The sequence below is a fragment of the Mustela putorius genome, unplaced genomic scaffold (assembly GCF_011764305.1).
Source record: "Mustela putorius furo isolate JIRA1106 unplaced genomic scaffold, ASM1176430v1.1 tig00537332_pilon_pilon_pilon, whole genome shotgun sequence".
Taxonomy (NCBI): domain Eukaryota; kingdom Metazoa; phylum Chordata; class Mammalia; order Carnivora; family Mustelidae; genus Mustela; species Mustela putorius.
Window position 1 is genome coordinate 2,236 of NW_025422454.1, and position 12,387 is coordinate 14,622.

General features: G+C 38.0%; 1 pseudogene; it reads left to right on the forward strand.

Annotated features, from left to right (window-relative positions):
- Positions 1-5,849: 5,849 nt before the first annotated feature.
- LOC123390363 overlaps positions 5,850-12,387 on the forward strand; it is a 32,009-nt pseudogene continuing 25,471 nt past the window's right edge.

Here is a 12,387-nt window from a genome sequence, read left to right on the forward strand (position 1 = left end):
ACACCCTGGCCCAACCAATGATGTTTACTTTATCCATGCCCCCCACTATGATGATCCGAGAACAAAAAAAAACAGTACCTGCCAAGCATTTAACAGTTCAGGAATACCTTGGCTGAGAACTGTGAGACGCTAAATTTGTGCCAAACCACCCTACGTTAGTATTTAAAGCCCAGAACATTAACGACCTTGCTGCTTTGTACTTTGGGAATTTTAGGGATCACAAAACTTGAAGACTATACTTAGGTTTAGTCTTTCGCCGCAAAGTTAAAATGGGAAATATTGGGGTCGGTCCACGTGACGGCACTCACTTTTTAACCGCTCCTACTTCGACCCCCCCTTTCCCAATACTCCACCCTATGAGTATACAATAACGGAATCCCATTAGTCGATCCCCCCCTATGGTAAGTACATCATGTTTGCTAAATATAATTGCAAACTGAGGACCCTGTTGTTTAAGCTTGGTCAAAACTCTACTTAACCTTAGAGTCTATGGGTTTGGGATACATTACTTATTTTCTCTATAACTTCAGTTTCACTTTTCTTTTCTTCGTTCGTTCAGATTTTATTAGTTCGCACAGACAGAGCATCAAAATCTCCCACCTGTCAAGAGACCCCGCCCCAGCGCCAGAGAGATGAGTGAAGGAACGCCGGTTACCTGCGGAGCATTGAGCCCCATGCGCGGGGCTCGATCACAGAGGACCGAAGCGCATGGACCCTAGTGGAAGGCAGCCAGGCCTTTCACCCCACTGACGCCCCACCCCACGCCCGCCCCTCAGTTTCATGTTCTGAAATGCACTACATATCCACTACGGATCCCACCCCAACACCGACTATTTACTTTCTCAGAATTACCTAGTGCAGCAATTACCACAAGAAGTTCTACTGTATATATCGCTGTATCGTACCAATTATTTCCATTAGACTTTAACACACCTACTGATGGTGTAGTAAAGTAATGCAACTGAGGCCATATGATGATTCATAGCAAACCCCGAATTTATTATGTTCATTATGATCAAGGTTTTTTCAAAATTTTGACCAATAGCAGACAAAAGCCCAAAGTTTAAGCAAAATCTTAACTGAAAAACTATAAATTTCTCCAAGGACTAGATTTATTCCCTCTTGTAAGAAGGGGCCTCTAGAACCCAAGTGAACACAAGATTCCTACAGTTGAGGGGAGAAACTACACAGCAGGGAGTAAATGATTGACTCTATTCTTCTAACCCACTGCTCTTACAGAGGAGCTATTTTTGCTGGAGACGAGAAGCGTATCCAAGGACATGACAATATCAGGCCGCATTGTATTCTCTAAGGATATAAATTTGCATTCTCTAACTACCTAACCACCCAGATTTTTATTCTCTACTCGTTACCTCTTTGTAATTGGGGCTACATATGCAGGGGAAAGAGGAACAGATTGAGCGATTGCAGTTTTTTTTTTTTGAATACTTCTTCTTTTTTGCAATTTTATAGACTAAGATAAGTTTGTTGATCCTTTATTATCTCATTCTATCATCTGCATATCGATATTAGCACATGGCTGAAAATGGTTTAAGGATCACGATTTTGGAGGGGTTATCTGGCTTTGCATGAAATCTGAAATGGCTTTAAGGGATTACGATTTTGGAGGTTATCTGGCTTTGCATGGAATAATTAAATAATTGGAGGATGGGAAGGAAAGGGGTCTTTAACATTAAATTTCTTCTGTTCCAGGGATGGACATCGGACTCAGAGCTCTAGATTGTCAGAAACACCCTCTGATTTCAAATTCCTGTTTTGCTAAATACTATTTAGGTGATCTATATATACTTTATCATGGACATTTTTTAACTAATTGTTAGTATCCGTAAGGTATTACTACTCTTGGACGTGCATCAAACGGATCTTACATACACATATTCATTTAGATAGTATTTTTTTCAAAAAGTACTCATACATCTATTTCTAAAATTTGAAAATCCAACACAACTCTCTAATTTATTTAGTGGAACAAAGAATTTGCATCTCTTTTTAGACAAACCCAAATGTGTTGAGGTGTAATGAAGTTTGGGGATCACACTGAAAAATTGATGACTCAGTTGGACAATAGCAAATAAGAGTTCACTCTGACACTCTAAAATTGAGAAGCTAGAGTTGCCGCCTCAGGGTTCAGGAGAGGAGCTGGGGAGCTAAGCGTCAATCTCTCAGGTTTTGGCTTCAAGTAGTGATCTAGTGGTTCTAGGATCAAGGCTTCTGTGATCCAGTGGGAATTTAGCTTGAGGGATTCCCTCCCTCTATCTTTTCCCCTCCCCTGCTACTGTGCTCTTAAATAAATAAATAAATAAAATCTTTTAACTAAATAATATTGAAAAGCTAGAAATATATGTGGTCGTTCTTTACTTGATAAACCACAGAAGTTTGCAGAACAGGAAGGGAAATGAAAAAAAAAAAAAAAAGAAAGGAAAAGATGTGAAAATGAACGCATTATTCTATGGGACTGGGAGTTTGAGAGGGAAAATCGAAAAAATTCTACCACATATTTAACATATTGTTTTGCTATGAGGTTTTAAACCACATTTCATCAGTTGGAAAATTAATTTTTTATCGATGAAGACAGAATGATGGGCTTTACCTACATCTTCTGACAAACTAATTTGTATAGGGGATTTATTTCAGGTTTTGGTATTAAAAAATTGTTTTTAATTTTTGGGAGGGAAAGGGGAAAAAGAAAAACCAATCAGGTGGTTGTTTATTCTATGATCACATGATTAAGATAATGTTTTTATTCTTGTCTATTTAAAGGAACAAGCACATTACTTTAAAAAAGACCAAAAAAGTGTTTTAAATATTATTTCAAAAATAGAGGGGGTACTTATTATAGGTAAGAAGAAATTTTCATGGCATCATTGGAGGCATGAAATCTAAACTTTCAGTGATTCTTGCTACACTAATTCTAAATCTTAAAATTGTACCAAATAAATAAACTCATTTGTTTTAAGGCCCCATTACAAAGGAATTTTATGTTTGTGTTGTGTGATACAATTAACCTCTAAAAGAAAAGTTGATAAGGGGAGAGACCCCTTTTAAAACCCCCCCCCCCCAATAATTGATGAGATGAAACTGTAGCAACAAGTTAGGGGCAGAAGATCAGAATAACTTCACAACTTCTAAAGGAAGAAGATGGTAAATATTAATGATGCCTTTTGAGTTCAAAATTTATAGAAAAACAACTTGGATCATGGGTTACCAATTCAATGTTATTTTTTTTTCGGTAGCACTGAGAGTCTAAGTTAGCAGAAGACATGGTCACCCGCAACTAAATTAGCCTGTATCTTCACATATCAAATCCTGTAGTAGGTTTAATATCAAACTGGTAAATGAAGAGATTGAAGCTATCTTCATTTATTATATGTATTTTCTATATGCTTTTTAATTTTTTTTCATTTTTTAAGTTTTCGTTTCTTGTCTTTTTTTTTTTTTTTTTTTTTTTTTTTTTTAGATTTCTTTAAGTTTAATCTCTATAAACCCTACATGGGGCTCAAACTCAACAATCAAAGATTAAGAGTTTCATGCTCCAGTATGCCGCCAGCCAAGGTGTCCCTGTATTTCTACAACATAGCCCCTTTAATTTAAAATCCCTTCTAAGTTAGACTAAGGAGATTAAATTAGTGCCAATTATCGATGTTACACCTTCCTGCTCCCAAATAATTTTAAGGCATTGAAAATTTTATTTCCTACATGGAATCATATTTATGAGACTTCATTATTGACAGACCTTACGGAATTAAGTCACCCTGGCGCACTTACACTACCTTATGGTTAATAAAGCAAGGGTCATTTCTTGATTTTTGTTTTGAGTTTCTCAACCATTTTGTGGCCCCGTTCAGTCCCTTTTTTTTTATTTTTTAACAACACGAGGACCTTTTTTAAAAGATTTTCTTTCTTATTTGGACATATAGAGATCACCATTAGGCAGAGAGAGCAGGAGGCCAGCAGGCTCTCTGCTGAGCAGAGATCCCGAAGCAGGGTTTGATCCCAGGGGCCCTGGGATCATGTCCAGAGCTGACTGCAGAGATTTTAACCTCACTGAGGCAACCCAGGCACCCCAAACACGATGATTTAAATTAAAAAAAAAAAAAAATTTGGTCTCCAAAGTTTATATACTGGTATAATTAGTATGGGGTCTAGGTCCCAAATGTTTGTCTTCATATAAACATTTTCTTATACATTTTTTCTTTGAGTTATGGAAGTTTCAATATTCTTTAACGGTTTTGGCAAAAGATATTTTTTTGATGAATATCGAAAAATAATTGCATACTATAATTTGGACTGACTGAGGGAGAACGAATTGACTTGTGAATTATGGTACACTGAGTCGGAGAAAAACACCACAAAGGTAAACTGCCTTCAGTTCTTCTTTTTAGCTTTAATTTTTTGTGAAGATTTTATTTATTGGCAGAGAGAGAGAGAGAGAGCACAAGTAGGGTGAGAGACAAGGCAGAGGGTGGAGAGAGAAGCAGGCTTCCTATTGAGCAGAACACACAACAGCTGATTAGATCCCAGGACCCTGAGGCCATGACCTGAGCTGAAGGCAGAAGGTTAACCACTGAGCCACACCCAGGTTGCCTCATCATTTAGTTTTAACTCTCTCTTTATTCTGTGGTTCCTTTAAATATATGATTTGTATTGATATCTGATATCAACAAAATAAACATTTGATACAAAAGATCACAGATCCTACTGTCCTAAATCACTAAGTAAGATAAACAAGCAATCAAAAAATTATTCAAACCAACTCAGAGGCCTCCTGCAGAGATTTTTCTATCTTCCACTTGTACATATATTTCTATCATATAAATCTCTAAGTTCATTTTTCTACCTCAATCTGAAAACTATTTTGGGGAAGCATATAAGTCCCACTAGTGACCATTTGCCAAGCTTAAACATTTGCCTTCGATATCATTTAACAGCAACTTTAATGACTTATACTTGCCTCTTTAACAAATGTGTGTTTGGGGCACCTGGGTGGCCTCAGTGTGTTAAGGATCCAGTCATGATCCCAGGGTCCTGGAATGGAGCCCCCGCATGGGACTCTCTGTTCAGCAGGGAGCCTGCTTCCCTCCTCTCTCTGTACTGCCTGTCTCTCTGCCCTACTTGTGATTCTTTCAAATAAAATCTTAAAAAAAACAAAAACAAAAACAAAAACAAAAACAAATGTGTGTTTGGAAGGATCCAGAAAAATTTCCTTTATAAGGACTTTGTTGTATACTTTCTTCTAGAATAGAAACACATTTTTGGCAACTAATAATAATTTATTAAATTTTTAATTTACTGATTGAATTCATTCATAAAACGTAATGTCAAGATCGAAATAATATCCTGAAAAACTGACTTATGGAAAATCTTCCATGAGACTAATCAGAAAAAAAATTATATCATATCGTATCATATCCATTAAATAGAGCTTCATGATGTCAGTGTCATCATCATATATTTCTCCCATGCACATGTTCGGCACTAACTGTGTTGCAATATGTCTTTTCAGGAGACTGTTAAGCATTTTTTATGGCACTGGATCATGGAAACACAAGAATAACGGTCACTGTGTTTATTTTCATGGGACTTTCTCAAAATGAGAACATTGAAATCCTCTGCTTTGTATTATTTTTATTTTGCTACATTGCTATTTGGGTGGGAAACTTACTCTAATAATTTCTATCACGTGCAGTCCACTAATGAACCAACCCCCCATGTATCTTTCTTCCTTAATTGCCTCTCACTCTCCGACCTTTGCTACACCTCAACAGTGACACCTAAACTAATGGCTGATTTACTGGCAGAAAAGGAAGACCATTTCCTACAGTAACTGCATGACACAGCTTTTTACCACACATTTATTTGGAGGTGTGGAGATCTTCATCCTCACAGGGATGGCCTATGACCGCTACGTGGCCATCTGTAAGCCCCTGCACTACACCGTCATCATGAGCAAAAGAGAGTTGTCACGCAATCATCACACATCCTGCTGTACTGGGGCCTTAATCCACTCTGCCAGTCATTTCCTCCTCCTCACCATCTTCCTACCCTTCTGTGGCCCCAATGAGATGCGTGGATCACTACTTCTGCGACGTGTGTATCCTTTACTAAAGCTGGCCTGCACGGACACGGACAGAATTGGTCTCTTGGTCGTTGTTAATATCAGGACTGATTGCTCTGGTGACTTTTTGTGATTTTGATGGTGTACCTATTTTCTGATATTATAATACCCTTAGGGCTTACCCTGCAGAGAGCCGCTCCAAAGCTCTTTTCCACTTGCAGTTCCCACGTCACAGTTGTGGTTCTGTTCTTTGTGCCTATTCTCTTCATTTACATTCGGCCCGCACACCAACTTTCCCCAGAAGACAAAGTGTGTTGCTCTTTTCTACACCCATCATTGCCCCCCATGTTTCAACCCTCTGATCTACACGCTGAGAAACATGGAAATGAAGAATGCAGTGAAGAAAATGTGTGGTATCATCATCATTTATTTTGGGGAGGGAAGTAACTTGTATTAAGAACATTCTAGAATTTTCATTTTAGGGTTCTACTTTGAGCCTTAGAAGTAGTAAGAAGAAATGATATACACAGAGTATGATATCATGGACTGCAAAAGCCAGGCCACAGTTGGAGCTCAGAAATCTTTAGCATTTCCTCAGACCTCTCCTGACTGGATAAATTTTATTATTTTCTAAAGACTTTTTTTTATTCTTTTTTACTGAAGTATTATTGACATATAGCATCTGTCCATTTCAGGTATACATCACAGTGATTTCAACATTTTTGTTACACTTTGAAATTATCCTCACAAGAAGTCTAATTATCATCTGTCACCATACAACATTATTATAATATATTATGATGATTAGACAATTTTCATTTATTTTTTCATTTCATTCTGCTTCTAATCTTCTCACATGCTAGTCCAAAAGTATTCCTTGATTAAATACTTTATCTTCAACATGTAATGAAGTCTTTTTTCTCCTCCTCTTGACTTCCACTATCACTGGAGTGTGTACCCCTGTTGATAGAAACAATAGGAAATCATCTGATAGATTAGAAATATAGGTAGTTTTTACTTTCCAGCATCTCAGAAGAGAGCATATATAGTAGGTTTTTGAGCTGAGGGTAATAGGTACATGAGCTATTCAGCATTCATAAACACTCTTCTGTATGATATTTGAGCCTAGTTTCCCTCTCTCCCTTTCAGAAAGGAAACATAATATCCTCAACATTTGGACAAAGTTTCATTTTGTGTTGTTTTTTCTCTTCTGGTTCAGGTTATAATCCTTCCGGAAAGACCTGTAACATTAAGAACAGGCTTTTAAAATCACTCAATACACTGTTACATTGCTACAAGGGTCCTTGTTTCTATGATTGGTCATTAGATTTATAGTTAACATTTATCTCCTTTCTTTCTTGCACTGCCTACTCACTCTTCCCTTTGATTTAAGGTTAACCTTTAATATTGGGGGCTCATTATCTACTAAGGTGTACCAAATCTTCATTCTTGACATTCTGAATCTTTAATGGTCCTGCCATTTTTTTCTTGTTTTTCTTTTCATTTTTTTTAAATTAACACTTACTATTAGTTATAGAAATTTTAAGAAATGGATTGTGTTCCAAATAGTGATCATTCATGTCCCATTGTGTCAAACAAACAAATGTCACCTCATCATCAATACCAATTCCACCACTCCCCCCCCCCTTTTTTTTTTAAGATTTCATTTATTATTTATTTGACAGAGATCACAAGTCGGCAGAGAGCCAGGCAGAGAGAGGAAGGGAAGCAGGATCCCGCTGAGCAGAGAGCCCAATGTAGGGCACAAACCCATGATCCTAGGATCATGACCTGAGCCAAAGGCAGAGGCTTTAACCCACTGAACCACACAGGTGCCCCCTCCAGCGCCATTTTATCTTTTGGTTTAGTAAAGGTATGAAGACCCCAAATGGTATCCAGGTGGCAACTTCAATTTCCAGTTCAATAAAGTAATTGTTGTGGCCCCTCATGAAACCATAACATCTATAACTAAAACCTAAAAGCCAGATGAGCCTCAAAACTGTTGGTACAGGAAGCAGAATTATAAAAGGACTTTTTAGTGTAATAATAAAGGAAGCACTTCCATATATATTCTTCAGTTCCATAGGATTCTAAAACTGTTTATGATGGCTTTTGGGAGAGATATAACGATATGTGGGCCAACAATCCTTGAAAATATAGCTCAAGCTTTTCAGGATGCTATTTCTCAATTGGTGGTCTGTTTGGAAGTCATTTGTTCACTGTATCTAAGCAGTTACCTAAGATAAATGGGATATGAATGAGTTCACTGAGGTTGCCATAAAATAATACCATAGATAGGATGGCTTAAACAACAAAAATATATTTTCTTTCACTTATGGGGTCTGAAAGACCATGGTCAAACTACTGACAGGTTTAGTTTCTTCAAAGGTCTGTCTCCTTGGCTTAACCAAAGGCTGCCTTCTCCATATGTCCTCACAGGGTCTTCTCTGTGAACACACATTCCTGGCGTTCTTTTCTTTGTGTCCAAATTTTCTCTTATAAGGATGCTTACCACAGAGGACTAGGGCCCACCATAAAGGCCTCATTTTAACTTAATTGCCCCTTTAATGGCCTATCTCTAAATAGTCATCTTCTGAGTTACTTGGATCTAGGTATTCAATATATGAAATTTCAGGAACTCAATTTGGCCTAGAATAGAGTATGTGTGGTAGGATCTATGAATTTCAATGTGTATGTCCACTACCAAGCATCTTTACTGGAAGAAATACATTACTGGATCAGAATCAATCTTAAGTGAAATAGTATGATGGTGAATAAGGCATTCCAGAATTCAATGCATTGTGCTGCTGTGTACAAGTATTATAAGCAGGAAAGACAAATCTATATCCAGAATAAGTGTCTGTTTCAGTGAAGACAAATTTGGTTTCCTCCATGATGGAAGGTTTTCAGTGTAATCAACTTGCTATCTCAGCAGTGAGTGGACTCCCTGGGGAGCGATATGTTGGGCATTCAATGCTGGTGTGACAGAAATTAGCTTCCAAAAGAAATGAAATCTTGCCATTTGCGACAACATGAATGGAACTAGAGCGTATCATGCTTAGCAAAATAAGTCAAGCGAGAGAAAGACAACTATCATATGATCTCCCTGATATGAGGAAGTGGTGATGCAACATGGGGGCATAAGTGGGTAGGAGAAGAATAAATGAAACAAGATGGAATTGGGAGGGAGACAAACCATAAGTGACTCTTAATCTCATAAAACAAACTGAGGGTTGCTTGGGGGAGGGGTGGGGGGGGGGGGGGAGGTCGGGGGGGGGTTATGGACCATTGTGGGAGGGGTATGTGTTTTGGTGAGTGCTGTGAAGTGTGTAAACCTGGCGATTTACAGACCTGTACCCCTGGGGATATAAAAATATATGTTTATAAAAAAATAAAAAATTAAAAAAAAAAAGAAAGAAATTAGCTTCCAAACAAGGCCATAGCAATATTTCCTAACTGGCTCGCCCTATGGTGGGGTACTGTATATAGAGGCCAGACGTAGACTTTTATGGCCAACAGTTCATCTGATGTCTGGGCCCACAACCAGTGGCAACTGCCAGACATGTAAGTCAAGATGACTCCAGATCTTTTCAGTTGCTAGCTAGTGGGTATTCCCAGTCCTTGTGTTTTCTCAGTTGAGACCTCAGACGTCATGTGGCATAGAGAAGCCATCCTCGCTATGTTATATTCCTGATCCGTTGAGCCTAAGTTTATAGTAAATTACTTGTTTTACGCATGAAATTTGCGGTTATCTCTTGCAGTAATAATAACTACAAACATTTGGTACTCAGTAGTCACAGAAGCCAGATGAAAGTTTAGAGGGAAATTTAATATTGTTCAACCTAGCAGCAATAGCCTTCATAGGGAAACTTTTCTAAACCACCTTGACCACTTTATTATTTTTTTTAATGATTATTTAATTATTTGATTTTAGAGAAAGCAGGGCGAGGGGTCGGGGGGAGAGGGCAAGAGATTTTCAAGCAGACTCCGCACCGACAGCGGAGCCAAATGCCAGGCTCGATCTCACAATCCTGAGATCACGACCTCAGCTGAAACCAAGATTCAGAGTCTTAAATTCCTGAGCCACCCAGGTGCCCCCATCCATGGCTGCTTTAGCCTTAGACCAAATTAGTTAGAACTTGGGTAGTTGGGAAAAGAGGGTGGCTGTATCCACAAAACATTTCATCTCATCTAGCACCACTGAGGAATTTCCTCCACACAGTGTACAACAGGTAGTGAACATTTTGTATGACTTATATTTTACCCATAAGGTCTACCCATATAGTCACACTTTCTACCCACCACAAAGACCCTAAACACAAGTAAAACCTTTAGCAACTGTCACAAATTGGAATAGATCTAGGCCTCTAGTTATCTTTGGTCTGTGCAAGGCAGACAATCCTGGTTGCACTGTGTTGAGGATTTTGTTAATAATATTTTCCTTAACCCCCATCTTTTTTAGTACTTTTTTATTTGGGTTTTTAATGCTGCAACATTCCATTTCAGTTAGTGCCAGAAAGAACTAAATATAATCAGATGCAATCATATATTTCCTCTTCAGCCAATTTCCTCTAAAGTAACAGAGAGATGACTGAGTGGAAGGAGATGATTTCACAGGAATTTTGTCAAAATCTCTTGAGCCTATCAGACCTGGGCTATCAGAGCCTATCAGAAAAAAAAGCATGGTTTTGTAAGGAAAGAACTCAGGTGATGTTATTATATAATCATCCCAGGTCATGAGAATCTGTTCATCCTCTAGAAATACGGAGGAGGGAATTCTATTTGAGCAGAGGTTTCAGGGAAGTTGGGTTCCCAAAATTCTCCGATTCATTCCCAGACCTCACCATCTCAGACAAATCAATCTATTTTTTTTTTCTTTTTGTTGTTTTCTATTGTTGACATAAGGGACCTTAGAGGCTGAGTTTTCTGTTCCCTTTATAGCCCTCCAACATCTATGATCAAACCCATGACTTTAATTTTCATCAGGGTCTGTGTTTGGGCTTCTGAAGACCGAACTGCAACAGAAAAGCTCTCATCCTGATGGTCTGCCTGCAGTTGTGTAGACCAAGTGTAGTAACTACCTTATCCTTTATGTTAGCCTACTGACGTTCACCAACAGAAGTGAGTTTACTTCACAATCCTTATAACTGCGTCTTATCCACACACCATTCAAGCTCCCACAGTCATTGTAAATCCCCAGCACATCAATGTTGTTTATGGAAAATCGTCGGTAAAGAACACTTTTTTTTGTGTGGAAAATAGGACAAACATGTTTCTTTCCAAACATAAGGTCAAAGTTGTTTATATACAAGCATTATGAGTTTTTTCTCTCAGATTACTAACTTATGTGTTTTTCCATATAAAAAATATTTTTGTCTTGCATAGAATGATGACCAGCTTTAAGTTTTTCAATGTTATTTAGACCATGGTTGCCCTAGTAACAACCAAATTCTTCACTTCTCTCCCATATGAGTCTGCATACTGTCCTTATCTGGTCCTGATAATAATCGATGCATCATTTTCAGACATTCTCTGTCTGCCTCAACGTCTTTCTTCATATTGTTCACTCAGGTCACAAAGTCTCTCAGTTGTACCTTTCATAATCTACAGTTGGCCCTTGCACATGTGGGGATTAGGGATGTGTATAACTTTTGAGCCCTGCCCCAAACTTAACTGCTAATCATCTACTGTTGACTGGAAAGCCCCACCCAATAACATGAGCAGTTTCATTAACACATATTTGTATGTCATACATGATATATGTGTTATATACTGTACTTTATAACAAAATAGAAGGAAACTCATAAGGAAGAGAAAATACAGTACTGTACTGTACTTATTGAAAAAAATCCACATGTAACACAACTCACAGTTCCGGCCCAGGGGCCATGTTTCAAGGGTCAATGGTTATTATCGTGTACTACTCAAGCTTCCCTCAGTTATGTGACCCTTTCTAGCTATTTTAACCACATTTACTTTTTTTTAATTGGAATTGCCTGGATTACAAACACATCTTATTACTTTTAGAGGAACTCATTTTTAGAGGAATTAATTTTTTTGAACAAAATCCTCATTGTGGGTATTTGTAGGAAGAAGTGTATACATTTGTACCAGCTCTCAGAGTTTAAGTCTGTGTGAAAACCAGTTGCAATGGTGGGGGATCTAGGAGGAAGTAGGGCTATTGGGGTATGAAGTTGCACACAGATATTTGTCATGCACTGTTCAATTCATTTATTCTCTGCTAAAGCAGACTTCAAAACCTGGCCTTAGGCATCTTTGCCATTTTCTAATTTAACCTCTGCTGAGACATT